This window comes from Hesperophylax consimilis, chromosome 9 (assembly GCF_061612785.1).
Source record: "Hesperophylax consimilis isolate HC1 chromosome 9, BYU_Hcon_1.0, whole genome shotgun sequence".
In the NCBI taxonomy this organism is placed as follows: domain Eukaryota; kingdom Metazoa; phylum Arthropoda; class Insecta; order Trichoptera; family Limnephilidae; genus Hesperophylax; species Hesperophylax consimilis.
In genome coordinates, this window is record NC_142844.1 from 19676979 (window position 1) to 19693346 (window position 16368).

At 31.5% G+C, this 16368-nt stretch overlaps 1 protein-coding gene across 1 annotated transcript in view; it reads right to left on the minus strand.

The window, feature by feature from the left end:
- The window catches only part of LOC149421018 (uncharacterized), a 162117-nt gene that overhangs the window by 132233 nt on the left and 13516 nt on the right, over positions 1-16368 (minus strand). The gene's annotated exons all lie outside the window — the stretch shown is intronic.

Here is a 16368-nt window from a genome sequence, read left to right on the forward strand (position 1 = left end):
CAGATTATCCTTCCGTGGCGGCTGTCTTAGAAGTATAATGGTGATGGTCCTGATTTTAACAAAATCAAATTTAATAATATATTATTATGAGTTTATGAGTACAAGAATAATTTAAATCGCAACATTTGGATAGTATCAAACAAGAGGTACAATATCAAGTTATATGTTATATAACTAGAATGTGCAGCTGTTAAAAATAGTCTCATTGCAAAAACAAAAACCAACCTTGGTACATATAGAATATATAGGTACTTCGACCAACTAAATATATTTTATGAGAACCTTCTTTATACTTGTTTATATATTTCATATTGTTGATAAACCTTCCCCTTTAATTCATTTAATTTTATGTACATTAGGTTTTATTGTAAAATATTTGGATTAAGTGACTGAACATTATAATCGTATATATTCATCAATCCTATAATATTGTGTATAAGTATATTTATATTATATGTCATCTCATTTAATATGGCAGACTGAGATTGCAATATCCTCCCAGTACTGCTGGAATAAAACTTTAAATAAATTAATAAGGATTAATGATCAATAAGAAGGTTCAAGGAAAAAATATTTATGAGATGTAATATTTTTGGTATGCCTCGTTATTCTCCTCTGCCATTCGTGTGAAATGCGTCGTTTTTTTTTTAAATGTTTTTGGGCTATGTAATTATTTTGTTTTCGCACCCATAAATTATGTTCCGTCTTTCCGGTTTATGAAAAAATGGTCCGATTTTTCGGATTAAAATTTTCAAAAAATCGCCATGGTTTCAAAAATACGATTAAAAAAAAAAAAAAAATACAGAATGTCTTAGAATATTTGCCTAAACCGGAAAATAAAATAAAAAAATGGGATGCAAGAGGCCTATTGACTTTCTTTCACAGTGTTTGTTTACAATTAGCTTGTCGATGTATTTTACTTAGTTAGATTATAAAAAGCCTCGCCGACTGGATTCCTTCTTCTTCTCTCCTATAAAATAGTAACAAGCAGTCACTATGGTCAACAGACCATTAGTAAAAGTATTTTTGTCCTGGTCGGGTATAATTTAACTCTTTTTAACATTAAATAAAGTGAAATGCAGTTTTGTGCAGTAAAAACAAAAAAAAACATGCGTCTGTTATTGAAGACTTCATCAAGCCCAAACAAATCTTAACAACTACTTCAGGTACACTAGAATTCAAAACATTAAAACTTTACTCTAATCAATTTAAAACCCCGATCAACGCCGGTACACGTCAGCTAGTACAAAATAAAACATGAATTGTATGTATGTACATGGGGTCCTTGATGAAAAGAATTGCGGTTATACCTGGTAAAAATAAAGGATGTGGTGGAATATCTCTCAGGAACGGAAAAAATTTGCAATGTCGTAAATCCTATTTCGTACCATACTTTCACCTTGACCTAACTAATAAATGATAAAACAATCTGTTTGATAAAATGTTTTGATTGCAAAAGAAGCATTTTAGATGATGCATAGTCAAAAATGATAACCTGACGTTGGAAGTGGTCATGTCGTATTCTTTGTATTGGTTGCGATAAGATAGAAATATCCTTTTATACTTCGTAGCATTGACCCAAATTTCTATATGTTTCCGATCATAATTTTAAGAATAAAATTTGTCACATTTAAATTAAATGAAATCGGTATTTTTTACCACGCCTTAAAATTGATTTTTTTTCCGGCTTATAACTGAATCGTGATTTTAAACCTTTTAAATATTTGTAATATTTAAAAACCATCGTTTTCGTGATTATGATATGGATAGGTACTAGAAATAATACACTGCCTTTATAAACCCTTTTATAAGACAGGAAACACCAGAATGTATACCAATCCATTAGACGTGCAACGTAATACTGATAATTAAAAACATAAATTATAATTGAGTAATTTGCAAGGCGCCAGTTACTCCATTTTAATAGCATAAAAAGGTGTTCAAACAGTTTCTTCTGACAGATTTATTTTAACTTAGTCGATATTTTGAAAACACAGGGTATTTTTATTATGCCGCGTCGTATCGACAACGCTAATAAAACTCTACCGACGAAATAGCATTAAACTTCCCATTATACAATTTATTTTATCAAAAATATATAAAATGCGAAAGATTTAACAGCATTCAAAGCACGTGGCATTTATATTTTAATTTATAATAATATAGGGGTGATGTTTGGCATTTAGCACCTGTAATTAAAATGAGCAGTCAGGTGAGGAAATTATCTTGTTTTATGTGTTTTAACGAAGTAGAATGGTAAAATGTTGTGGGCTTGAGAATGTTTCATTTGATCGTTGTTATTAGTCGGACGCGCCTTAGTTTTACATGATTCTTTAAGTAATTTACAAGATATAGCGCCGCGGGGTAATTTCCAGAATGAACACTTAACACCACATTCTGCACCTCAGTAAATTCAACACCTCTGTACATTCAGCACACGTGGCGTCAGGAGCTGACAAGGTCTCTACAATTATTTTGTTATATTATTAAAAAAATAATAATTGCTGTGAATCTGAGTCGATGCCTGTCGGAAATGACTCGGCAACAAATCAGCTAAGAACAAAACCTTGTCACCACAACAATCTATATTTATATAGGTTGAGGTGTTTTAACTACTCGTATCATCATTTTCAAAATATATAATTTCCTTTCTGAACCTTTGTCTTGCATTTATTTAATAATAGCCTCTAACAATATAAAAAGAGTTCAGCACAAATTTCTTAGGTACGTAACTTTTAAGGCGATGCACTACGTAGCAATGCAAAATCATGTGTTTTTGGTTTGAGAATTTGGTCGCCTAGAAATGTTTCAGATGATTTAAATAAATACTGCGAGTATAATACATCTTGGCCTTTAAAATGATCGAGTATTTTTTACATAAGTCTTTTTATAAGCCCAGAAAAAAATAATTTATAAGGCCTATGAAAACTGCTTTAAAGTTCAAAATTTCCTACTTACGAACCCATTTTTGGGTATGATTTTATTGTATAAGGTGGCAAATTAAGTTATGTATTTATAAAATGATCGGAAAACATTTAAATATTTATGCCTGAACATCCACAAAATAAAATAAAAGGCACTTTTTGGCCATTTTTGTTTCTCGCCTAAATCAATACAGCTGGGTGTTAAATGGGAATTTAAGCCTTATCGCCATATACATAAGGAGTGTTATTGGTGGCGGCTCGATTCAAAATATTACTCGACGTAGTGCATCGCCTTAAGCTCAGAATTCCATTGAATACATTAATTATGTCAATTTCGGTTTGTTCAATGTCGGTTTTTAAGTATTCACTAAAAATATATTAGTGAATAACCGCTTTGCAAAGGAGTTACATTAACAATTTATTATGGATTATGCGCTATTACTACGTATTTTATTGAAGAAGATTTGCATATTGTTATCTATGCCCTCAAGGCTTCAAATTAAGAGCCTGAAGTTCAAGTCGTATTAAAGATTGTAAAAAGATTCAAAGAATCAAGATGGCGTTACTATGGTTCCTTTATCAAAGACAAATAATATTCAAAATCAATTCATAATTCCCCAAAGCATTTCTTCGAAATGCCTCCATGCGGGATCGTAAATCAAAATAATTTTAATTAATTATTTATCTTACCAGCAGATTCAAGCGTTTCTTATTTATATCGTAACAATAACCTACAATTACGTAATTTAATAAGCTAACAAAATTAAGTAACAAAACACACTATACACTTATAATACTAAAACAAAAAAGAAATCGGAAATTGTAACAGCATAGCCTCTTGTGATCAAAAAAAATCTATCTGTGTCACATTTTATTGTAGTCTAATATAAACAATAGTTTCCCAAAAGTTGATGCCGCTACTGTTACAGCTTTTAAAAAATCTCTCAGTGTTTTGAATGGAAATCAAGTATCAAGCAGATTATCTGTCGAAAGATTTACCAAAACAACACAAGAAATGAAAGTGCACGTTTTTCGTTTCAGACTTCCGATAATTATTATCTATTTAAATGCATTGAAGTGTGAGAATAGATCAGGTGCAAAAAAATATTACGGAATAATACACCGAAAAGTTGTCGCATTAGTGACGGAAAATATCATTTTGGTGAGTTTTTATCCAGGTACATTGCTTTTTATGAATTACAAATATGTTATCTATATTTATTTGAAGATAAGGGAACATAATAACTGTTGGTATGGTTATTTAAGGTTATACTTTTGAACTGATATTTAATATGAGCATTTATGTCACACAATCGATGCAAACTCTAAATGGCATCGTTCGTATGCAAAGTATAGTTATTTGATAATGACAATGTTGGTGAAATATTTTGTATTTCTTATTTTGAAACCAAGCATTTAAGCAGCTTAGTTTGTGCTTTGATAAGTGTGATATTCATATTGTAACTCACTATCGAGAATCGCACGAAGATCGCGCTTGTTGGTCACAAATTTAATTCCATTTAAATAATATTGATAGTTACCGTACATAGAGTAGAGAATATGACCATTTTGAACCCTTTAAAGATAACTTGATTGTTCTGACAACATATACCTAAACTACTTAAGTCTGTGATGTGCTGTATGAAATGAATCTAAATTAACTTTGAAGTGTGTCATTTTCAAAATTGGAACTGATGATTGGAAAATACCTGGCTATACACGGCTAAAGCCATTTCAAGCAAACATTGCTATCTTCAGATTTCTAGTCGAGAGCCTCACCCCTCGACCACGGGGGCCGTTGATTCATTTATTGCTATTTTAAAAAAACATACACACACACATAAAATTTAACCGATGACACAGTGTCATAAATGTGTAAATATGATAAATTAATCTTTAAAAATAACGTATATTTTATAATGTACTGATTTGTTTTTGGGGTATTATGCCGTGTTAGGACACCTCCTTTTTAGCCAACGTTTTGGAAAGCATTGCAGTGTCCAATATCAGAGAAGATGTGTAATCTAAGGTTGTGGTCATAAATCAACCACTCACGTTGTGGTGAAGTGTGTGCTTATGTATGAAGATACGATACCGTGTTGCCAGCTCCCACCCTCTAAGAGCTGACATTAACATATAATTTTAAAGCGGTTTTCTGCATTTAGTTCAGGTGTAGACGTCAATTACCGGCTACCAAGAACTACTAAGCTTAGCTCCATCGTCTCTATTAATATTTATGGGATTTTTATGTATTTTAATTGCCTCCGTAATCAGCCGTGCTCTATAAGTTTTGGGTCTCCCCAGGACTTCAGGAACAAATCCAAAGTAATGCCCAGTTTCATTAAATGGTCGGCAATTTCCGATTTGTTAGGGTGGCCGAGTTTACATACTCTGTAGTGTTCAGTTCCTTTTGGAGATTGTCCGTTCTGTTTGACCTACATAAACCTTGTCACAACAATATTTTATACTATCCGACTTACCTTACAATACTATTGTTACATCACCAATATGACATCATAAATTGTATTTTAATCTAATATTTAAAAAAAAACTTACTATATCCGAGTCTGTAACTCAACCATGACCAATTCACTACACAGACCCGCACATCACAGTTAACTGTGGCGAATCTTGACAACTTTGAATTGCGTGAAAATACTTGAAAGTGTTTCAGTGCAAACAAAAGTAAGAAACTTCACAGTATTTAATTCCACATAAAAACTGTGGAACAATAAAAGTGTGATCCAATCGATATTTTTTCCTATAAATCTTTGCGAGCAGACACCAACGCTAAATCAATGTAACCAGTAAAACAAAGAACCATTATTACGAGAAAGATTTTAAATAACGAAGACACCAAATCGGAACAATCGACTATCCTGGATAAAGAGTTATTATTACAGCCACCCGGAGTAACTTAACATTATGTGAGATTTAAATTTATCTCTAAATGGTATTTTGTGAATATTTCCATTTGTTAGCGGTGCTTGATTTCCAACACTATACGCCAAAGTACCTGACGCTTAGTGCAATCACAAGAGTGATTAATTGCATTTAGATTTGTTAAAAAAAGTTACTATTTAAAACACTTGCGATCTGTAATTCACATGTGCTGTCACAAATACATCCACGTACAAGTAGAAAACGGTCAGAATTTTTTTATTTTTTATTTTTCGCAGTAATATCTTTTTGCGCATAAGTTTTTGAATAAAAAATTACATAATAAAAGTAAGTGGACCCAAAAAGGCACTGCCTTTGAGTGGTTAATATAAAAAACTAATAAAATAAGAAAAGAAATAAACTTTTTAAACAAAATACTAAAATACAACATCAAGCAAGTTGTATTGTAAATTTAAAAGTTTCGGTACATCAATGTAATATTGTTGTTAAAAAATGAAACATACTAAAAAATGAGTTAAATGATTTTTTTTTGTGTTTCTGGTGTATACATTGATGCATTATATTAGCTCAATGTGTATATGGAGTTTGGTGTTTGTTAACAAGACACCTAAACCTAGCGGCTATACATTTTTACGCAACACGCTTTCACGCTGTCTTCATCCACTAAATCTTTATAGAACGTACTTGAAAAACATCAAACATCATAGACGTATCAAAGTTCACGTGTTATGGTACGTATACATTTGCGAACTGACACGCGAACTAAACAATTGCAAGCGGCGTTTCGCGTCATTTTCGGTTGTTTCGTTACTTTCCCATAAGTTGAGGTTCAGGTCGGCAGTTCGGCTCGCGTATGTATACGTAGCATTAGAAATACATCAATATTTTTAAAGGTTGAATTAATCCATTTGAAATAACAGCGGCCTAAAGCCCCCGCATTCTTAATTTCCAACTTAATAACAAGTTTTCATTTAACTCATTAATTTTTTAAGTTCCAAAAAATATATATGTTATTTTTTTAAGATGATATCTTTATATTTGTAATGCCGAAACGATATTAATATGAAATTCGCTGGAAAAAAAAAATGCAAGGTAAGCTCCGAAAATAATTAAAACACGTTTTGTTCTGTTATTTAATATGTGTTGTAGGCATGGAAAAAATCACAGTGTATCTTTAAATGAAAGTAAAGCATTGGTCGAGAGATTTTTGCTCTATTTCAAACGAGTCGTGTTTTATTAAATATTTTCACAATTTTCGTTTAATTATTATCGTTTTTTAATGTTAGCGCGCTCCCTTTAACATTCGAATTTACATATCTCCCTTTCAAACCATCTTTGAACGCTTACTACGGGGCCTTAATATCTGACAGGAAAACACTGTTCTACGCATGGTTTAACAAACATCTACATTCTAAGCTAGAAAAAGTCACTTCTATATATCAGTGATGTAGATTATACCATACTATTTCATTTACGCGCTGTTAGACGATGTTACTGAAAACTGGGAATTTACACTACAATCGGTAAAAAGTTAACAGTAACAATATGGAACCATTTGTAATGCGTCCCGTGTAGCATAACTACACTGAGAAATAAAATAAAATTAATGGACGGTTTCAATATAAAATTATTAAATATACTCTTTGATTTTTCATTTTAAGCATATTATTTATTAACACCTGCTGGGTGTATCTATCGATTGTAACAACATTGACAACTAAGAATCGCTTTCAATGATAAAGGCAGCAGTTAATTTATTGGCAGTCTGTATAAGAAAGGATACATTTATTTGATGTTCATTGCTTCAAGTGCATATTATTGTATACTTTATAACCGGCTATAAATAAATTTCTTCTTTAATAAAACACGCATTGATAATAAGATATTTAGCAATTTTATCTGAGAAATTCTTCTCCTGAGTAAAAATTGATGAATGAATTGAATTTCAATGCCAACTGAATGATTATTTTATTGCGGATTAATTGAAATGTTGTTAATTTGATCACCTTGGTGGCAAAGTGGGTGCTAAATTACCTGTGGTGTTTTTAAGGTTAAGGGGTCAAAAAACCGTTGAATTTTGGATCGAAATAGGAAATGCAAATGAATAAGATATACAATTTGTATTGAAGTAATTTGGAACTGTTTGTGCAAGCGTCGTAAATTAAATACAGTGTCGTTGATGCAAAGTTTCAGATTTCTTCTTCAGTGTCGATCTCGTACAAGATTTAGTAAGTTTATTATTAGTTGATTTGTATCTATACTTATATAGACATAACGTAAGTACAGTGAAGTAATTTAAAACTTTATTCCACCTTTATTCTGACCGGACCGGCTCCAGACAATCACGTCTATTTACAGAAAGTATTTTTTGTTTAAAACTATGTTTATAGTTAATTTGTGAATCACGAGCAAAATTAGTAATTTAAAATGGCTTTCTATTAACTTCGGAATAACTTAAAAACATAATAATGCAAAGCAATAATTATAAAAAAATTGTGGGATAGTAAAATCAGGGCGACTACTCTGCATCTTTCGGGTTAACAAACCAGTAAGTTCGTGGTTTAACCTTTTGTAACCTTTTCTTTTCGGTGCTATTAACTGAGTGAACATCGTCTCTAATTACAAAAATATCAAAAAATATGTAAATAAACACAGAGTTCATATTTTAGGTAATCCTCGTACAACGTATATACAACGCGACCCAAAATTCTACGCCAACCTTTCAAGGGATAATAGGCCAGCTCGCGATTAATATATATATATATTAATCGCGATATATATCTGTGTCCCAAAACTCTACGCCAACCTTTCAAGGGTAATAGGCCAGCTCACGACAATATACAATAATACACTTGTAAAAAATAAAAATTGTAAAAAAATGTACCACACTGACCTGGCGTGTTATTGCAAAAAAACAGTTCGTTTTATGCTGTTTTTAAAATAAAGTTTTTACCATATTTTACTTTTTAAAAAATATATTTCAATGTTACTCACAAAGGAGACTCAATTTGAAATAATTATTCAATCAAAAAACTGTTTTTTACCATGTGTTAGAGTGAGATATATAGGGACGCTGATGTGCACCTATATATAATGCGAAACAATTTAATTAATTATAAATTTTGTTACATTTTCAGTAAGATATTTAAACAGAATTGTGTACCAGAGAAAAGAGAAAATATATTAATTTATTTAAATTCTCCGCCCACACAGGCTTTTACAAATATTCCATATACATAATAGTTTAGTGCAATAGTAATCAAGAAATAAAAGTTTTCTGTTAGTTATGTAGAAAAAAATGCAGAGAATAGTATTATGCTTAGCTTAGTTATTAATATTATTGAGGTTTGTTACTATAGCCTTCTTGTAACTATATTCCATGCAGTTGAACACATCTACAATTTCTGCGGAGTTATTTCCAACTGAATGTAATCTAGGTACAAGAGAGTATCCAAATGACTCAGTTCTGATATTGTTGTTGTAATTAAAAATAATTTTCTATCGATTAGTTCTAGTTGGTATGTTGAAGACGATTGGGCTCAATAAATCAGGGCTGTCTATAATTCCACTAACAATTTAAAAAATAAACTAGACTTCTATAAGAGAGTTTTAATAATTTTAATTCTGTGGTTGTAATTTATAGTTTCTATTGGTAGACCGAGCTTAAAGTTAATCTATATTAGAATGTAAGAAAATAGTTGTGTAATAGGAAGTAAGTTTTCACAAAAATACATTATTGTGAGCAAGTGCTAGCTAAAAAAAAAAGTGTAAATGAAAATTATATAAAATAATATCGAAAATTGAGTCTACGGAATACGAAATAACGATATTAACACACCTCACTTACAAAATTAAATAGAATAATATCGCAAGTTGAGTCTGCGGAACACAAAATAACAATATTAACACATCTCACTTACAATATACTCACAAAATTACATAAAATAATATCGAAAGTTGAGTCTGCGGGACACAAAATAACAATATTAACACATCTCACTTGCAAAATCACATAAAATAATATCGAAAGTTGAGTCTGCGGAACACAAAATAACAATATTAACACATCCCACTTACAACATACTTACAAAATTACATAAAATAATATCGACAGTTGAGTCTGCGGAACACAAAATAACAATATTAACACATCTCACTTACAATATACTTACAAATTTAAATAATAACTTATTCTGATATAGGTGGAAATCACTAACCAAAGGCATTTACTATCTTTCTAACATCCGCGAAGAGGATTATTGAATACTGAATAATATATTAATAAGTACGTATATAAACCAGAACAATTGTTCAAAATACGTTCATAGAAAACGTAGGCTGCCTTCGCTTTTATTATTTGTTGTCTCCTTATATTGAAAAATAAATTATTGACTCTAGCGAGAGTGGTTTAGACTTTAGAGGACAATAATCTACCCACAGACAACTAATGGCCGATTTCCGTTTCATTCGTGCATCTTTAGCATCGGATTATAATATTACCTGTCATAACATAATCAGGCAATCAATTTAATTTACCTCCGAGTCTCAGAATCAAACAAATATTTTTATTCTTATTTAGTGAATGAAATGTTTGAACGCTGATTGGAAAATCGACAAGGCCGACTAGACTACAGAGCTGGGCGCGTGACAGTCAAATTACGAAGTCAGCTCTGTCGCTAAGTAAGCTTCACTGTAAAACAACGAACATATCAGGTGTAGTATGATGTAAATCATACTTAAGATAACAGTAGTTACCTACACATTTGAAAGTAATAAAAGAGCAATTAGTTTATCACACTAAAAAAAAAAATTACAACGAATACATTTTTACGAAACTCTTTTTACTGATGTCACGAAGAACTCATTTTATTGCGAATCAGTAAACAATCGAAGATATTTAAAATCTCGTTCATTTTACTTGAAAGATTGAATCACCGATTTTAATTAACGTTTACTTTCTACTCGTTTCAGGAAAAATTATTGATCGGAACTGATCTTACCTGCTACAAACCAGAGTGCAATGTAACTAGGAATCGAAGGCCGTAACTCAAACAGATCGGTTCGGTCAATGAACGCAAATAATGGGAAATTAATGAATTTATCAATTTCTTTTGTTACACAACTCATTGCGTGTATACAAATCTGTCTAAATACCTGTCATAATGTTTAAATACTTAAGTTGATCTATGTATAAGATCATTATTAAATTTATCGAGTTATGTTCTGCAGGTGTTAATCTAAATGTAAAATTTAAAGAATTGAGTATTTTTTCAACATAGCTACCTATTAAGGTTTTCACAGAAAACAAGTTTAGTATTACCTTCTAGTGAAGTCCCCGGCGTTGTCCGGGCTTTGCGCAGAGTTTTTTGGGATCAGATGTGGACAGTAAATTTTGTCTTATTTTGAACGTCAGTTGTGAAAAAATATTTGATACGCCAAATTTCATTAATAAAATGAATGTTACAATATTAACGTAACGGTAATTCAATTGGTGGATGGGTTACTTTTTTATATTAACTCGCGTATGAATCCCGATCCCTGCCACTGCGGTGTAAGGCGTCGTGTCGAGAGAGTCCGGCTGGAGAGGCCAAAGGGTCTCCCTCAGCCGGCCTCTCCCGTTCATGCCCGTCACGCAACTGGTGCACATGCATCCGCCACTAAGACCTGGACAAACCTCACCCCCCTCCCCTCATGTACTCTTGTACTCCTGCTAATTCACCAAACGTGGCGAACCAAGGGGTGACCATAGCACGTTCATGCCTATAGAGAAGTATTGGTTATCTAAGTAATGGTTCCCGTGAAGGCGGTACCCGTACCCTTACATATTTTTTTAATACCTGCATCAACTGTAAAGCGCCCCTGAGGTGATAACTCAAAAAAGCGGCGCTATAAAAATTGTCCAATATTTATTTTTATTTATTACCCGCATCCCAAATGGCCGACTTCTTATGTAAGTATATTCTTTGAATATTAACCTTTTAAACGCCAACGAATCCATGTGGATAAGTTTTTTTAATAATTTCTCTGAATATAACTAGCTATTCTAGGGAAAATACAAATGGTACATTGTACACTGTTTTTAAGACATATATAAACACATTATCTGGCAAGACGGCACAACTTACAAAAACATCATCTTGCCAAAAACAAGTAAGTTATGAGTAAATAGAAAAAAATTGCGACGGCATACAAATAGTTAATGATAGTGTTTCAATAATTAATAATATAAAAACTAACATATTATTTTAGTTCTTTCAGTAGTTTTGGGTTATTTACGCTTTAGGCTCTGCCGCATGTACATTTCGTAGCGGCGGTACCACGCGCCGCTCCAGGCCGCGGCGCAGAAATGTCTCACAAGGACTGGACTGCGCTGTAAACCCTTACCTTACTTTCGGACTTTATTTTTCTGCGCGGCGGCCTGGAGTGGCGCGTGGTACCGCCGCTCCGAAGTTTACGTGTGGCAGAACCTAATCAATATGCAATATGATATTGTTGACACCATATTATTTAATTATATACTAATAGATCGATTTGTTTAAATCTAAAATTAATTGACTCGTGTGATTTTCTTGTATATATTTAATATATTATCTAATCTGAACATTTGAAATGTATTTATTAATTATCACTTTTGATAATTAATAAATAATAATATCGAGCAGAGAAAAAAGTTACAATCTTTTCGAATATTCTTCATTAATTAAAGTATTAATCACTAGCTGTACTCATCCACGCATTGCTGTGGGTCAGTCGATCCTGCACAGATCGACGATAGAGAAACAATGGCGCGTGTTGCTTTTACGTCCAACAGATGGCGCTGTTTTTCTTAAAAGCATATTTTTACCTGTCGCATATGCCATCTATATAATATAGGTATATATAAACACACGCGTATTCAAATTCAACGTTGTGTCGAAATTTCAAAGCAATCGATGAAGAAATTTCGGAGATTTAACATTTTGAAAAAACAAAAATTTACATTTTTTTTTATTTAAATAGATTGAACAAGAAAAAGATAATACTAATAAATCTAAACAGAACAAGACACAGAAAATAAAATGGTAACGGTCGCAACTGGGAATCGAACCCAAGATCTTTGTCTTACCAAGACAACGCTCCGTTCCCCATTGTGACCAAATTTTTTTACATAATTTTTATCGATCTCATATATCAAATTATGTAACCTTTTTATTTTCTGTGTCTTGTTCTATTTCATAATTTTGTTTATTGGCATTATCTTTTTCTTTAGTGATTATTATTAAATTGATAAGTATAACCTTCAAAAAGTTATTAACAAATTAATCCAATTAAATTATTCGTTGAAATATCAGTAAGTGTATTTCACGTGTGAATTGTCTTGTATCAACTGTATTTTTTAATTGAATTAAGAATATGTTCATATATTATTTAAATGTAATATTTGGTATCAGCAGGTTCACGTAAAACACATTAAAAACACGCGGCAAAAAACGGAACCCTTCTTTCACAAGGCCAGTTTTTTCAATAAGAAACATTCTAAAAACTTTATGAATAATAATATTTGTAAAGTAGTGTTGTGACAATAGCCAGGAGTTACAATCTAGGTGAGACCCATACAAAATCGAGTACACCGAAAACCATTTAAATAAATCACGTCCATTTGCAAGATGTCTCATTATTTTTTGTTTTCCCGAACAATATCAGAACTGTCACCGATGCGAAATACGTAGATTAGCATTTATAACATATCAGACGGAAGCGGACCCTCGTATTACCGATAATGACTTGGTAACCGGTTCTGCTTTTACTGTGTGGCTTATTTTTAGCGACAGCCGTATTAATCATTACCGAATCTGGTCTACTATAAAAGTGCTAGTGAAATGATTTAGTACACAAGAATTGGCGAGGATCTGTTACATTTGGCGATGGGGTCATTGCTATCCGGAGAAATGTTTTATGAGCGACTAATGAGAACAATAGGTATTTACTATTATATTGGAGTATAAAGGAGCTGTAACAAAACGAATACTCTCAACAGTTTAACTTTGTTGTGTTTTTTGTTAACACCTTCACTATAACAACATATATCTTTGGTTATACAACATGCAACCTTTGGAATACTGATTTAATCTTAATTGAGTCAAAGCTTTGTCCATTTTCCTCAGAAAACGTATTGTCATGTGGTAAGGCTTTTAATTATATATTAGTCTCGCAGTGCGCGACAAGCCACCGGCAAAGGTTAAATTTTTAAAAATTTATCGAAACTTCTAAAAATGCAAGTAATATAATTTAAGTGTATAGTCAAATGGATAGAATGATTTAATTTTTAAATAAATATTCAAAGGAAATATACTAATTTTTAAAAATTAATTAAGGAAACGTAAATACGTGGTAACGCTGTTTAATAATATGTTAGTCTCGCAGTGCGCGACAAGCTACTGGCAAAGGTTACATTTTTTAAAATGAATCGCAACTTCTAAAAATGCAAGAAAAATAAATATATTCTTAGTCAAATGGAAAGAATGGTTTAATTTTGAAATAAATATACAATTTTTTTTAAAATAATTAAGAAAACGTATTGACGTTTATATTAATAATATGTTAGTCTCGCATTGCGTGACAAGCCACCGGCAAAGGCTTTTTTTAAAAATCAATCGAAACTTTTAAAAATGTAATTAACATAATTTAATTCTATAATCGAATGGTAGAATGATTTAATTTTGAAACAAATATACAAAGGAAATATACTAATTTTTACTTTTCGTTGCATTAACCCTTTGAGATCAAAAATATATTATGTCTCAAATTTTCTGTATCCGACGGTTCTATAAGCTAGGTGCCAAAAGTGGAATCCGCCTAGTTAATGCGAGCACTTCTTGATATGGAGCTCATTAATTTGCCTTTCATTCTTTGGAACTGAGAATCTAGTCAACCTTTAAAGTGCCTTTTTAAAATGTTGATTGCTCTTGAAATACGAATCTGTGGAATAAGGAGGAGGGTAAAGGAGATGTTGTTAATAGACTTATTAATAGATAGATTAATAGTCCGCCCTCTTTTTTAATAATTGCAGATGAATAATGAATAGCAGATCAAATTGATCAAGGAAAACAGATTATAAAACATCACCTACCTACGTTTTGCGGTCAGTACCCAAACACAGCAAAAAATGTTAACTCATTTGAATATGATATTAAAATAAAATTCTGTGACAAATAATAATAGATCAAGGGGATATTAGCAGATTATGAAAAATAACAGTAAGAAGGCAAAATTTAGTTTAAATTTGTTTTTTAAGGCGTTCAAAGAAGGTTTGAAAGGGACATATATAAAAGAGAGGGAGACATTAAATGAAGCGTGTTAATCTTAAAAAAACGATAGTAATTAAGCGAAAATTGTGAAAATATTTAATAAAACACGACTCGTTTAAAATAGAACAAAAATCTCTCGACCAATGTTTTAGTTGCATTTAAAGATACACTGTGAATTTTGTCATGCCTATAGCATGGTAAATAACGGAACAAAACGTGTTTTTATTAATTTTCGGAGCTTACTTTGCAATTTTTTTCTATCGAGGGAATTTCATATAATTACCGGTTCGGCATTACAAACGTAAAACTTAAAAAATAACAAATATTTTTGGAACTATAAAACTTTAGGAGTTAAATTGAAATATGTTTTAAATCAGTAGAAATTGGTTTTGCGGGGGCTTGAGAAGAAAATATATTACGTAGGAATACAAAGTTGAAACCCAAGATAAAATATTTATTTATAAAAATATGTAACACAAAATATCATTATGTAATTAGTTTTTAAACATTATTTTCTGAACAGTTAACTAATAACATGCGTTCTAAAAATTGAAGGACTGAATATTTTCAAAGGTCGTCAGCAAAATTGAAGTGAATCAAAATGTTTGATCCATTTGATTAAGTTTATCTAACACATAATTGATCTGCTAAGGAAATAAAGGCAACAAAATGCCAATGACACCTAATATTTATACATCCTTCAATCAAAAAAAGATACCTTATAATTATTTTAACACAGATGTCAGTAAGGATTTTTTGCTAACTTGATATTTCAGTCACCTTCCGCCCACCTGCAATTGCTATTCAAATTTATTGTAGTTCCCACGGAAATACAAAGTGTGATTTATGTTTATTGAACACTGTTTTATTATCTATTTGTATTTTTTCTTCAATAATACAACATTATTACCGACATAAAATGGCCTTGAAAAAAATGCTCATCTTCGCGTTTTTTCCCAACCTAAAAAATATATCTTTTTATAGTGTGCATTATTGTTGTAATTATTTATAGATATTGTTGAACAACACTGTTCATTGAATCTTACGTCAGGGTTTTCGTAATGGTAAGTTGGGGTCCACGTAACGTAAAGGTATTGTATAAGATTAAAGAATCAACAACATCTAAAGTTTAAGGTTGGGGAACCTCCTGTATATTCGCATGTGACAGCAAGCATGGGTGGTTAAAAGTAAACATTAAAATTGTTTAGCATTATCAAAGAACACTCGTATAAATTTTGGGCAAACATATGGTACAT